The 12,294-nt window shown below is 38.3% G+C and overlaps 1 long non-coding RNA gene across 1 annotated transcript; it reads right to left on the bottom strand.

Moving 5' to 3' along the window:
* Positions 1-984: 984 nt before the first annotated feature.
* LOC137217828 (uncharacterized) lies at positions 985-10,837 on the bottom strand. Its single transcript, XR_010940282.1, has 3 exons — positions 10,019-10,837; positions 1,892-1,935; positions 985-1,290 (listed from the first exon to the last, which is right to left on the bottom strand). It is a non-coding gene; the product is annotated as an uncharacterized lncRNA (long non-coding RNA).
* Positions 10,838-12,294: the final 1,457 nt, after the last annotated feature.

Below are 12,294 nucleotides of genomic sequence, written 5' to 3'. Positions count from 1 at the left end.
ACATTATGTATATGCTTAACATTGTTTATAAGGACATTAAAATATATAAGGTTTATCTTTTTTTCTACCACATATAAATTCCAAATGACATGACAAACATGTGCCTACTTCAAGGAGGTCCATTAAACCACTTAGGTACAAATAACCATAACGCTGATTAAAAGAGGAAAATAGTAGGGGGAATTTAGAGAACATTATAAAACGTAAACTACATATTCAGCAACTTTATTTGGATGTCACTTATTATCCCCTTAGCTGGGTATTTCTAGGCAGACTACCTCTACTGCTTTTAGTCTGGTTCAAGCCATCATTCCTGCTTCCTTCTCACCCATCCTTATCCCAGCATTTGTTCTCATCCAAGCAGGCAGAATGACACTCAGAGTAAAGGCCAAGGGCTTTATGTTGTTACCCCCTGATCTCAACGCTTAACGTTTTTCCTTTGTTCATTTTGCTACAATGCAAGCATCGTAACCTCCTGTTCTTTCCATAGTTTCAAAGATTATTTTTAGTAAGTTCTCTACTTCTCAATGAAAATATTCCAGCTTTATTTTATTTTATTTTTCTTTTTTTTAAATATCTTTATTGGAGTATAATTGCTTTATAGTGGTGTGTTAGTTTCTGCTGTTTAACAAAGTGAATCAGCTATACATATACATATATCCCCATATCCCCTCCCTCTTATGTATCCCTCCCACCCTCCCTATCCCACCTCTCTAGGTGGTCACTAAGTACCATCCAGCTTTCTTTTTGATCTGAAGAATAAATGTCTCTATGCATCTTCTTTTACATAGTGATGATATATGTTTACATATATCTATATGATTATGTAACCCTCATAAAGATTACATCTGTGAATTGCAGTGGAAAAAAACTTTCTTTTTTTTAAATTAAATTTAATTTATTTTTTATACAGCAGGTTCTTATTAGTTATTTATTTTACATTAAACTTTTTTTATGTATCGTTTAATGTGACATCTACCCTCTTAAAATTTTAAGTGTATTGTATAACATTTGTCAATCTGTATACAGCATGTTGTACAGCATATATCCAGAATTTATTCATCTTGCATAAATGAAAGTCTACATATATTTCATAGAATTTTACACACATTTTTATATGTCCCCCCAAAGGTAACTGCCCTTATACAGTAAGTACCCAGCAGTCTCCTGGATGACTCCAGATGCAAAAATTGTTACTTTCAGTCGGGTGGATATGTTGATGGTGGCAGAATGAGAGGTCCACCAGCTTAACTGACAGCTTCTTGGTACTGTTCCCAGAGTTACCGTGGTCTGAAGGAACAGATATAGGAAGGATTGTGAGATATGGGTTATTATGTCTCTTACGTATTTTATACCATAGCTTCCTAAGATTTTTACAGTATATCTTTCAATTTTTTAAATTACATAAAATTCCTGAAATACCCTCACTTCTTTGCTTCCATCTCATCTCATATACACTTATGTTATACACTCTTGGAATTTGTAGCTGTTCCCAAATCCTTGCGAAACAGAATAATAGAACACAGAATAATTGTAACCATTGATAGTTACTTTACTTCCTTAAGGACTCAGTTGTTTCTCCCTGTAAAGTGGAGTAATATGGATTTAATTATTAATAGTTTTTAAACTTTCCATTTTATTTTCTGTTTCATTTGCTTTTTTATATCAATTTCTAAACTACATTTATGATACAACAGACCATAACTTTTGTGGCTTACTCTGATATTGGTATACCCTGCAGTGTCTGTATGAGCAGTTATAACAGCTCTTCCAGAAGACGTTATAAGTGTGAGAAAGCAGTATTTCTTCCCTCCTGATAGGGTATCACAGGATGAGCACCCCTGTGTCTCCTTTGACTTGATCTTTTCCAGTCTATAGCCATGTAAGATACCTTCTTGGTCCGTGACTCCTGAAATGTCAGAGTTTAAATGTTTCCTAAGGGAAAAGAAAAATAAAGAACATAATAAAATTAGAGTGAGAAAAACATCCATTTAAGCCAAAATGTCTGCCAGTATAAGGTCTTTTACTTACTTAGCAATATAATCCAACAAATTTCTACTTTATATCCCTGTAAACTGAAGTTCTACATTACACACTGAATACAATTTGAGTTTTAGAACTTCAAGCTTCCTTTTTAATATATTTTCCAAAGAAGATAAAAGTCCTTTTAATGCATCAAAATCCAAAGCCAATATAGTTAATTGTAATGAAGCAAATATAAAAAATAAACACAACTGTGATTCCCTTATGGCTCTAGGTATACCTAAAGTTTAGTCAGACAGCTGGCTATGGAGAGGATCCACCACCGACTCATGAATAATAATGCCCTGGCGGGTTTCAGCCATGGATACTAGCCATGAGGTGTCACGGGATGCTGACGGTGGGGCAGTCATTGGGGTCGATGAGCTTAACCACTGCTTTTGAGAATTAGGTACTAAAAGGGTCAGATAGGGAGGGGAAGAGGTAAACATAACATGACAAACAACATCTTGTTGAATGACTAATGAGATTTGTCATCCTACATTTTTTATTTGATGAAGAGGGAAAAGAGGAGAATACAGAGAAGAGTGAGAAGGGATAAAGGTTGCAAAAATGGAAGATTAAGTGAAAGAGAAGAATGAATAAGAAATAGGAAATGAGATTAAAAAAATAATGAGAAAAACAGAAGATATTTTAAGAGGTTAAAGAAAAACAAAAGTATCTTCCCCAGTTCTAAGACAAAAAAGAGGAGAAAAATCCCAGGTATCTATCACTCACTACCACATCAGTGAAAAAACAATCCCCAAAACTGGTAGAAGCAAAGTGGAGCTTTCATGTTGGCTCACGTGTATGTGAATGCAAGAGAGGATTCTAGTAGAATAGCTCTCAAGGTTGAGACTGAGATTACAGAGTACAGAATGTCTGACATCACAATAACTACTAGTGAGATAGCTACCTTCCTTCTATCACAAGTAATCAACTAGAAATGTTATATGTAAGAAATTTAATGAAGTTAAATATTTTTAAATTAAAATTTTTATCTATCTCAATATTAACTTTCATTTTTGGAATGGGCCAAGCAATATCCCAGTTCCACACCATGAAAAAATTATGATCTATTTGGGCATTACCACGTGGCTTTCTTTACCTACTACACACTACTTATTAAGTAAAGGAATTAGGTAGGCCTATATGACCTGACATAGAAGTTAATGAAATACTGATTGATTATAGTTTAAGATATGAATACACAAATGATACCATATTTTACTTATACACTTATTCACATGCCCATACCTACTTAGTCATCACTCTCAACTCAGGAACACTTATCGTATAAATTTGTAGAAAATTATCTCAAGACCTAAATTCACTTTGCTATGATGGCAGTCTGGGGCAAAGAGAAACTATTCAATCATTGTTTGCCAAAGTCCTCACATAGAATGTGCTATATACGGAACACATAAACATGAGGAAAGAAGCTTTTACCCTAATTGAGTTTTCAATTTAGGGGAAGAGTATGTTATTTAAGGTGAATTTCTGCTGGCCAATCCAGTACAAAATCCATTATATAAGAATAAATTTATATTTCATATCATATGAGTTATGAGGTAGCAGCTAAGTCAGCTTTATGATTTGATCAGAAATCTGAGTTCATTCTATCTACTTGGAAAATTTTGTACTTGACATTCATCCTCGAGATGACTGAAAGATGCTTTCTCTATTCCAAAGAAGAAATGAAATAGGGCAAAATCTCATACCTTCCAGCTGAGTCAGACATTTAAGTCTCAATAAGTAGCCTTTTCTGACACTTCCAGTGCTCCCCATTGTATTTCTCCCTTTATTTCGTACCCTGTGCAAGGAACTACTCTTATCAATTCAGCTTTACAATAACACTCAGAAACATTTTAAAGTAATGAATTTGTAAAAATGACCACTCACAACCAAGAGGAGTACAAAGCTATAATAATGAACTATGGAAAAACTATGGGTATTAAACTTACGCTTGAATCAAAATCTGAAGGATGAGTAAAAATCAAGGAAACAAAATTCGAGAAGGGAGTTACTACCCTTTAAATAACTTGTTTAGAGGAAAGAAAGCATGTGGTATCCAAGGTATTTAAAGAGAGCCAGTTAAAAGAAAGTAAAAAAAAACGAGACGGGGAAGCATCATAAGGGCAGAGAAGGAGATGCTTACTCAATATAACCCTGTGAGAAATTCTCAGCGCCCCCTCTTCCCCCAGCAGTGGTCATGAAGTTTTATACTGGGTTTTTAATTATTTTTAAAGGTAACAGAAAAATATTCAAGGACTGAGGTGATATCAAGATGGCAAACTAGGAAGCTCCAGGATCCCGTCCCGCATTCCAACACCAACTCAACAGTAATATATTAATTCAAATACCTTTGTGGGAGCTCTAGAAACCAGTCAGGACCTGCAGCAAGCAAGCAAGTGCACAATCAGAAAAATCCACACTCCGGATCTTAAGAAATTCCATAGCGCTCTTGTCCCAACTCCTCCCAGTCTCAAAACTCTGCAATTGGAAGGAAACAACCGATCCCCGGTTCCTCCTACAGGATGGAAGAAAAAAAAAAAAAGAACCAAATGTTCACCGTTTTATGGACTGATGGTGGCCAAAGGGTTGGTTTCTGTCCTTACTGACTGAAAGCTCAGAACGGTTTGGAAGCATGGTTTGGACATAGGTTGGAGGCCACTGAACAATGGCAGGTGCCACAGCATGTGAAACCTGCCGGAATAGTAAAGACCTGCAAGTGGCTGAGTACGAGAGATTACGGGAACAGGAATATAATGGAACACCTCAGGCCCTAGGAGAAACAAGACTGGGCCTCTTAGAAAATAAGACATGTAAAAGTAGATGTATATAGGACACAATTGACAAAAAACTACACGTGGAAGCCTACAGAGGCACATACCCAGAAAAGGCCTGAGAAGACCCAAATCTTCTCTCCATAATAGTTAGTAAATGTCTTCTCCTGCACCAACCCAGACTGCAATGTTTATTACAAATGCCAGATTTTCAAAACAGAGATAAAAAACAAACAAACAAACAAAAACAATACAACAGGAAAGCATGGCCTATTCAAAGGAACAAAATAAATCCCCCAAAAACCAACCATTCAGATATTAAATCTTTGGACTTACTTGACAAACAGTTTATATCTTCTGCATTATTGAGGTTGTTTGGCATATAACAATAAATAAAGTTAAAGTGTACAATGTGTTCATTTAATACACATATGCTAGAGATGATTCCCAACAAAGAGTTAGCTAAGTCCTCCATCATGTCACATAGTTAACCATTTCTTTCTGTGGTAAGAACAGTTATGACCTGCTCTCTTAGCAAGTTTCAAATGCACAGTACAGTATTAATTACAGTAACCATGCTGTATCTTGATCCTGCCACAGCTAATTCATGTTATAACTGGAAGTCTGTACCCTTTGATCAACATTTGCCCATTTTCCCAACTCCCTAAGCCCCTGGTAACTACAACCCTATCTGTTTCTATGAGTTCCGTTTTTCTAGTTTCCCTGTATAAGCAGTTACGGTATTTTGCTTTCTCTGCCTGACTTAATTAGGATAATATCTTGTGGTTCATCCATGTTGCCTTGCCAAATGGCAGAATTTCTTTCTCCCTCATGACTGAATAATACTACACTGTATAGATAGATAGATAACATGATGAATGGGTAAAGATGCAGCGTTTTCTTCATCCATTCATCCCATGAATGGGCATAGATTGTTTCCACCTCTCTCTCTCTTTTTTGTTTTTTGGTTGCATCGTGCAGCATGCAAGATACTAGTTCCCCAATCAGGGACTGAATGCTCTTGAAGCGCGGAGTCCTAATCACTGGACCACCAGGGAATTCCTGTTTCTGTATCTCGACTATTGTTTCTATATCTGACTGTTGGAGATATTGCTTTGTATTTTCTTTCTATATATCCATAGAAGCTCAGTTGCTGGATCATATGGTAGCTCTATTTCTAATATTTTGAGGAACCTTCATACTGTTGTCCATAGTGGTTACACCAACTTACATTCCCACCAACAGTGTAGGAGGTCTCCCTTCCTCCACACCCTCTCCATTACTTGCTATCTCTTGTCTTTTTGATGATATTATAGCCATCCTAACAAGTATGCAATAATCACTCATTGTAGTTCTGTTTTGCATTTTGATGATGATTACCAGTGTTGAACATCTTTACACGCTCTTGTTGGCCATCTTATGTCTTCTTGGGAAAAATTCCTATTTAGTTCCTCTGCCCAGTTTTTAATCACATTGTTTATTTACTTGTTTTTGGCATTGAGTTATATGAGTTCTTCACATACCTTGTATGTTAACCCCTTATTAGATGTATGACTTACAGATATCTTCTCTCATTCCATACATGGCCATTTCATTTGTTGTTTCTTTTGCTGTGCAGAAGCTTTTTAGTTTAATGTGATCCAATTTGTTAAGTTCTGCTTTTGTTGACTGTGCTTTTGGTGTCATATACAAAACAATTATTGCCAACACCAATATCAAGGAGGTGTTTCCCCTATATTTCCATCTAAGAGTTTTATCGTCCCAGTTCTTATAGACTTACTTAAATCTGTAATTCATTTCAAGTTAATTTCTGTGAATAGTGTCAGATAGGAGTAAAATTTCATTTTTCTCCTTGTTGTTATCAGTTTTCCCAACACCATTTATTGAAAAGACCATTCTTTCCCCATTCAGCATTTTGGTTCCCCTGTCAAATATTAGTTGGGAGATTTATTTCTGAGTTCTTGATTCTGTTCCACTGATCTAGGTGTCTGCTTTTATGCCAGTATTATACTCTTTTGATTACTCTAGCTCTGTGATACTTTGGAATCAGGAAGTGTGATGCCTCCAGCTTTGTTCTTCTTTCTCAGGATTGCTTTGGCTGCTCAGGGTTTCTGTTCTTCTGTAAAAATTTTAGAATGGCTTTTTCTATTTCTATAATAAAAGACATCAGAGGAACCTCCCTGGCGGTCCAGTGGTTAAGACTCCGTACTTCCACTGCAGGGGGGCACAGGTTCAATCCCTGGTCGGGGAAATAAGCTCCCGCACACCGCATGGCGTGGCAAAAAAAAAATTTAAAGCCATTGGAAATTTGATAGGGATTTCATTCAGTCTATAAATGGCTTTGGATAGTATGGGAAATTCAATTAATTATTCTGATCTAAGAATATGGGATATTTTTCCATGTTTTTCCTAACTTCATCAAAGCCTTCTTGTTTTAATGTACAGATCTTTCACCTCCTGCATGCAATTTATTTCTAAGTGTTTTATTATTTTGATGCTTTTTGTAATTGGACTATGTTATTTTTTTCAGATGTTTTGTTGTTAGTGTACAAATATGCAGTTATATGTAAATTTTGTACCTTGCAACTTTAATGACCTTGTTGATTAGTTTTAGCAATTGGTGGTGGACTCCACAGGGTTTTCTACATATAATATCAAATCACCTGCAAACAAAGATAATTTTGCTTCTTCCTTTTAAATTGGATGCCTTTAATTTCTTTTTCTTGCCCACCTGTCCTAGCTAGGACTTGATGTACAATGTGGAATAGGAGTGGTGAGATTTTACCCTTTCTGCTTAGAGTATGATGTTATCTCTGCGTTTGTATATGGTCTTTATTGTGTTGAAGTATATACCTTCTGTACCCGGTTTATTAGGTATGTTTATCATGAAAAGACATTATATTTTGTCAAGTGCCTTTTCTCCATCTATTGAGATGATTACATTACTTTTATCTTTCATTAATAATGCGGTGTGTCATACTTCCTGATTTGTATGTTTTGAAGCATCCTTGCATCCCAGGGATAATTTCCACCTGACCGTGGTGAATGATCCTTTTAATGAGCTATTGAATTCCATTTGTTAATATTTTGAGAAATTTTGCGTCTATCTTCATCAGGTATATGGGTCTATAGTATTCTTTTGTTTGTAGTGTCCTCATCTGGCTTTGGTATCAGAGTAGTAGCCTCATGAGATGAGTTTAGGAGTACTTCTTGTTCTTCAATTTCTGGAATGAGTTTGAAAAGGACTGGCATTAATTCTTTAAATATCTAGTAGAATTTATCAGTGAAACCATGTGGCCCTGGGCTTTTTTGCGTTAGGAGGCTTTTGATTACTGATTCAATCTCCTTGCCTGTTATTCGTCTGTTCAGATATTCTATTTCTTCATTATTCAGCCTTGGTAGGTTGTATGTTCTCAGAATTTATCAATTTGTTGTCATAAAATTGTTCACATTAGTCTCTTAGGATCTTTGTATTTCTGTGGTATCAATTGTGATGTATTCTCTTTTCCGATTTTATTTATTTGAGTCTTTTCTGTTTTATTCTTAGTTAGCCCAGCTAAAGGCCTCTCAATTTTGTTTATCGTTTTGAAAATCTAGATGTTAGGTTCTTTGATCTTTTCTTTTTTTTTTCTGGTCTCTATCTCATTTCTACTCTTTGTTATATCCTTCCTTTTTAAGAAATTTTGGTCTTAATTTGTACTTATTTCCTTGAGGTGTTTGTTTATTTGAGATCTTTCTTTTTTCATAATGTTGGCATTTATTGCAATAAACTTGCCTCTTAGAACCGCTTTTTCAGTACCCCATTGGTTTTGATATATGTTTCCATTTTCATTTGTTTCAAGATATTTAAATTTCTTCTATGACTCACTGTTTGTTCAGAAACGTGTCGCTTCATTTCCACATGTTTGTGAATTTTCGAACTTTTCTTCTGTTATTCATTTCTAGTTTCATACCATTATGGTCAGAAGAGATTCTGGGTATGATATTAATCTTCTTACATTTGTTAAAACTTGTTTTGTGGCCCATCACATGGTCTGTCCTGGAGGATGTTCTGTGTGTGCTGGAGAAGAATGTGTATTCTGCTGTTGTTGGATGGAATGTTCTGAAAAATGTCTGTTAGGTCCATTTGTTTGAGGTATAGCTCAAATCCAATGTTTCGCTGTTGAAGTTCTGCCTGGATGATCTATTACTGTTGAAAATGAGGTACTGGAGTCCCCTACTATCACTGTAATATGTGTTTTTCTCCCTTCAGATCTGTTAGTACTTACTTGGTATATTCAGGTGGTCTAAGGCAGGGGTCCCCAACCCCTGGGCCACGGACCAGTACTGTTAGGAACTGGGCTGCGCAGCAGGAGGCGAGCGGCAGGGGAGGGAATTAAGCTTCGTCTGCCGCTCCCCGTTGTTCCCCATCGCTCGCATTACAGCCCAAACCATCCCCTCCCACCCGCCCCCACCCCCACCCCCCGCAATTTTTCCCAGTCCGTGGAAGAATTGTCTTCCATGAAACCAGTCCCTGCTGCCAAAAAGGTTGGGGACCGCCGGGCTAAATTATGATCATCTTTGTTTCATTAATGTTTTGGCTACAGTTGATGTTGTTTGATATAACTATAGCTACCCTGTTTTCATTTGGTTTCCATTGAATGTCTTTTTGTATACTTTTACTTTGAGCCTATGTGTGTCCTTACAGGTAAAGTGAGTCTCCTGTAGGCAGCATGTAGTTGGTTGTTTTATTATCCAACCAGCCACTCTATGTCTTTTCGCTGGATGATCCAATCCATTTACACGTAGATTAATTACTGATAGGTAAAGACTTACCAATGCTGTCCTATTATTTTCTGGCTGTTTTGTACTTTCACTGTTCCTTTCTTCCTCTCTTGCTGCTTTCCTTTGTAAATTGATGATTTTCTGGATTAGTGTGCTCTGATTCCATTCTTTATCTTTTGTGTATCTACTGTAGATGTTTGCTTTATGGTTATCATAAGGTTTATATAAAAATATATGTTTCACAGATAATTACATAATTTTATATATAATTATACACATATATATTTTATTATTTATACTATATATATTTATGTTATGACACGTAGGGGAACTTCAAACCCACTTCAAGGTACACTGGCCCAGTTCTGCAGACATCGGACCCAGCTAGGAGAAACCAAATCTATTTCAAGTGACCCATAATCAAGTGGCTCTAAATCCACAAGAAGTACCTCAGATCCAGATCCACTTCAGAGCAAAGAAGACTAACTTCAGGAATCCAGACTCAGTTTAGGCATTCCTCAGCAACAGACCTGGAAATCAGAAACATACTGCAAGTTCACAGGGTTAAAGATATGGGGCTCGCAACCTACTTAAAGGAATCAAGCCATCCTCAGGATACCAAAACTCGGTTTGGAGGACATAGATTCAACTCAAGGAAACCAGAGGTTTCTCAAGTGTCCTAACACACCTCTAGAGACCCCAGATTACATCAAGGGACCAAGATTCAATTCACACACTCCCAGATATCAATCTATGAGGTCCCCAGACCCACCCTAGGAGCACTAAGACATATATGGCTAAACACAGACTCACCTCAAACAGACCCAAATTCAACCCAGGCTCTGTCCACAGGACCCAGACTCTGATTACAAAAGCTGACATCTGTTCATGGGCACCAAACTTAGTACATGCATCCCCAGAAAATACTCCAGAGGACCCCAGACACACCTCAGGGACCCCAAACTGATATTGGCCAGTCCTAATCCATCTCAATGACACAGACTTCCACAGACAACATATTGAAAGCCTAGAAACACCTCAGTTGATCCAAAGTCAACTCAGAACATTCAGGCTCACCTTTGGAAATCCCAGGCCCAAGCTCGAGAGGCAGATTCAGTTTGAATAGTCCCCAAATCCACCTCAGAATTGCCAGAACCACCTCAGCAGACTGCAGATCAATTTCAAAGGAACTTGGCTCAGCTCTGGAGACCCAGACACACTTCAGACAAACCAAATGCATCAGGGGGTATCACAGAATAATCTCAGGTGACCCATATTCATTGCCATACATACACCTCAGGGATCCTAAACCTAATTCATAGGAATGAGTTGGGTTAAGCTCAGGCATCGCCAGACAACAGCAGTGTCCTCAGATACTCAAAAGAACACTCAGATCCACCTACAGGTCCAAGACGTGTTTCAGAGTATGTTTGTTTCATACAAACATACCACTCAGGCAGGCCTACACACAGTCCTGGGAACCTCCAACAGGTAGCCTAGAATCACCTCAGATACGCAAACCTCTTTAAGCGCAATAATATCCACTTCATGAATTCAGACTCACCTCAAGCACCCCAGGCAACATACTTGGGAACTCAAAATACACCATAGGGGTCTAAGCCCCAACTCAGGGTAAAGTACAGGGGGCCCACAACCTACCTAATGGGACTGAACCATCCTCAAGGAACCTCACTCAGGTCAGGGGAAAAAGACTCGACTCAGGGATCACAGAATCACGTCAAGCACCCAAACTCTCCTCTGGGGTTCCCATATTCAACTCACACATGCCCAGACATCCACTCAAGAGACCCAGACCCACCCCAGCGATCCAAGACCTACATACTGGCATCCAGATCCTCTAGCATGACCCCAAATATCCACCAACATTACCCCGAAGTACCTAGACTCAGGTCCCATAGGACCCAGGCTCAAATCAGGAGGTCACCTCATGGACAGCAGACACAGTATATATAGACACATCCCCAAGTAACATTCCAAGAGACCCCAAACATACCATGGGTACCCCAGACACTATCAGAAAACTCTAACCAAATTCACACTTACGGTGGGCTTCTGCAGACAACATAATTGTCCTCAAAACCCCACAAGTGGCATAAAATAGGCTCAAGACATGCAGATGCACCTCTGCACACCTAGACCCAATACTCAGTTCAAACTGAGCAGACTCATTTGAATACTGCAGACCCACCGTGGAGATGCCAGATCCACCTCAGTGAAACCAGATCAACTTCAGAGTACCCCGGCTCAGTTGTAGAGACACTAGGCCCACATTAGAGAAATAAAATGCACCCGGCAGGTACACAGGTACACATTTGTCAGGGGACAAGGATTCAGTTTTAGGCCCCAGGCCTAGCACTGTATAGAACCAGTATTGTATAGGACCAATACTCAGCTCAGGTACTTCATAAATCTCCAGGGGATTCAGATACAAGCAGACCCAGATCTACTAAAAGACACAAAACAGTTCAAGATCTGTCAGGTGTGCCCACACAACAGTTGAGGCAGCCCGTGACTCTAGGTAATTCAGATCTCTAGAGACAACTCAGACTAATCTCAGGAGACACCTGACCCCCCTACACCTGCAACCATCACAGTGGACTTAGCTTTCCCCGGGCGTCCCTGGGTATCCAGAGGGGCAATAACCCAAACGTCAGGAGACTCAAACATCTTCAGGGACGTTTGGGAACTCAGGGAACCCAGATTC

This window comes from Pseudorca crassidens, chromosome Y (genome assembly GCF_039906515.1).
Source record: "Pseudorca crassidens isolate mPseCra1 chromosome Y, mPseCra1.hap1, whole genome shotgun sequence".
NCBI classification, from domain to species: domain Eukaryota; kingdom Metazoa; phylum Chordata; class Mammalia; order Artiodactyla; family Delphinidae; genus Pseudorca; species Pseudorca crassidens.
This window is presented reverse-complemented; position numbering and strand designations above follow the sequence as displayed.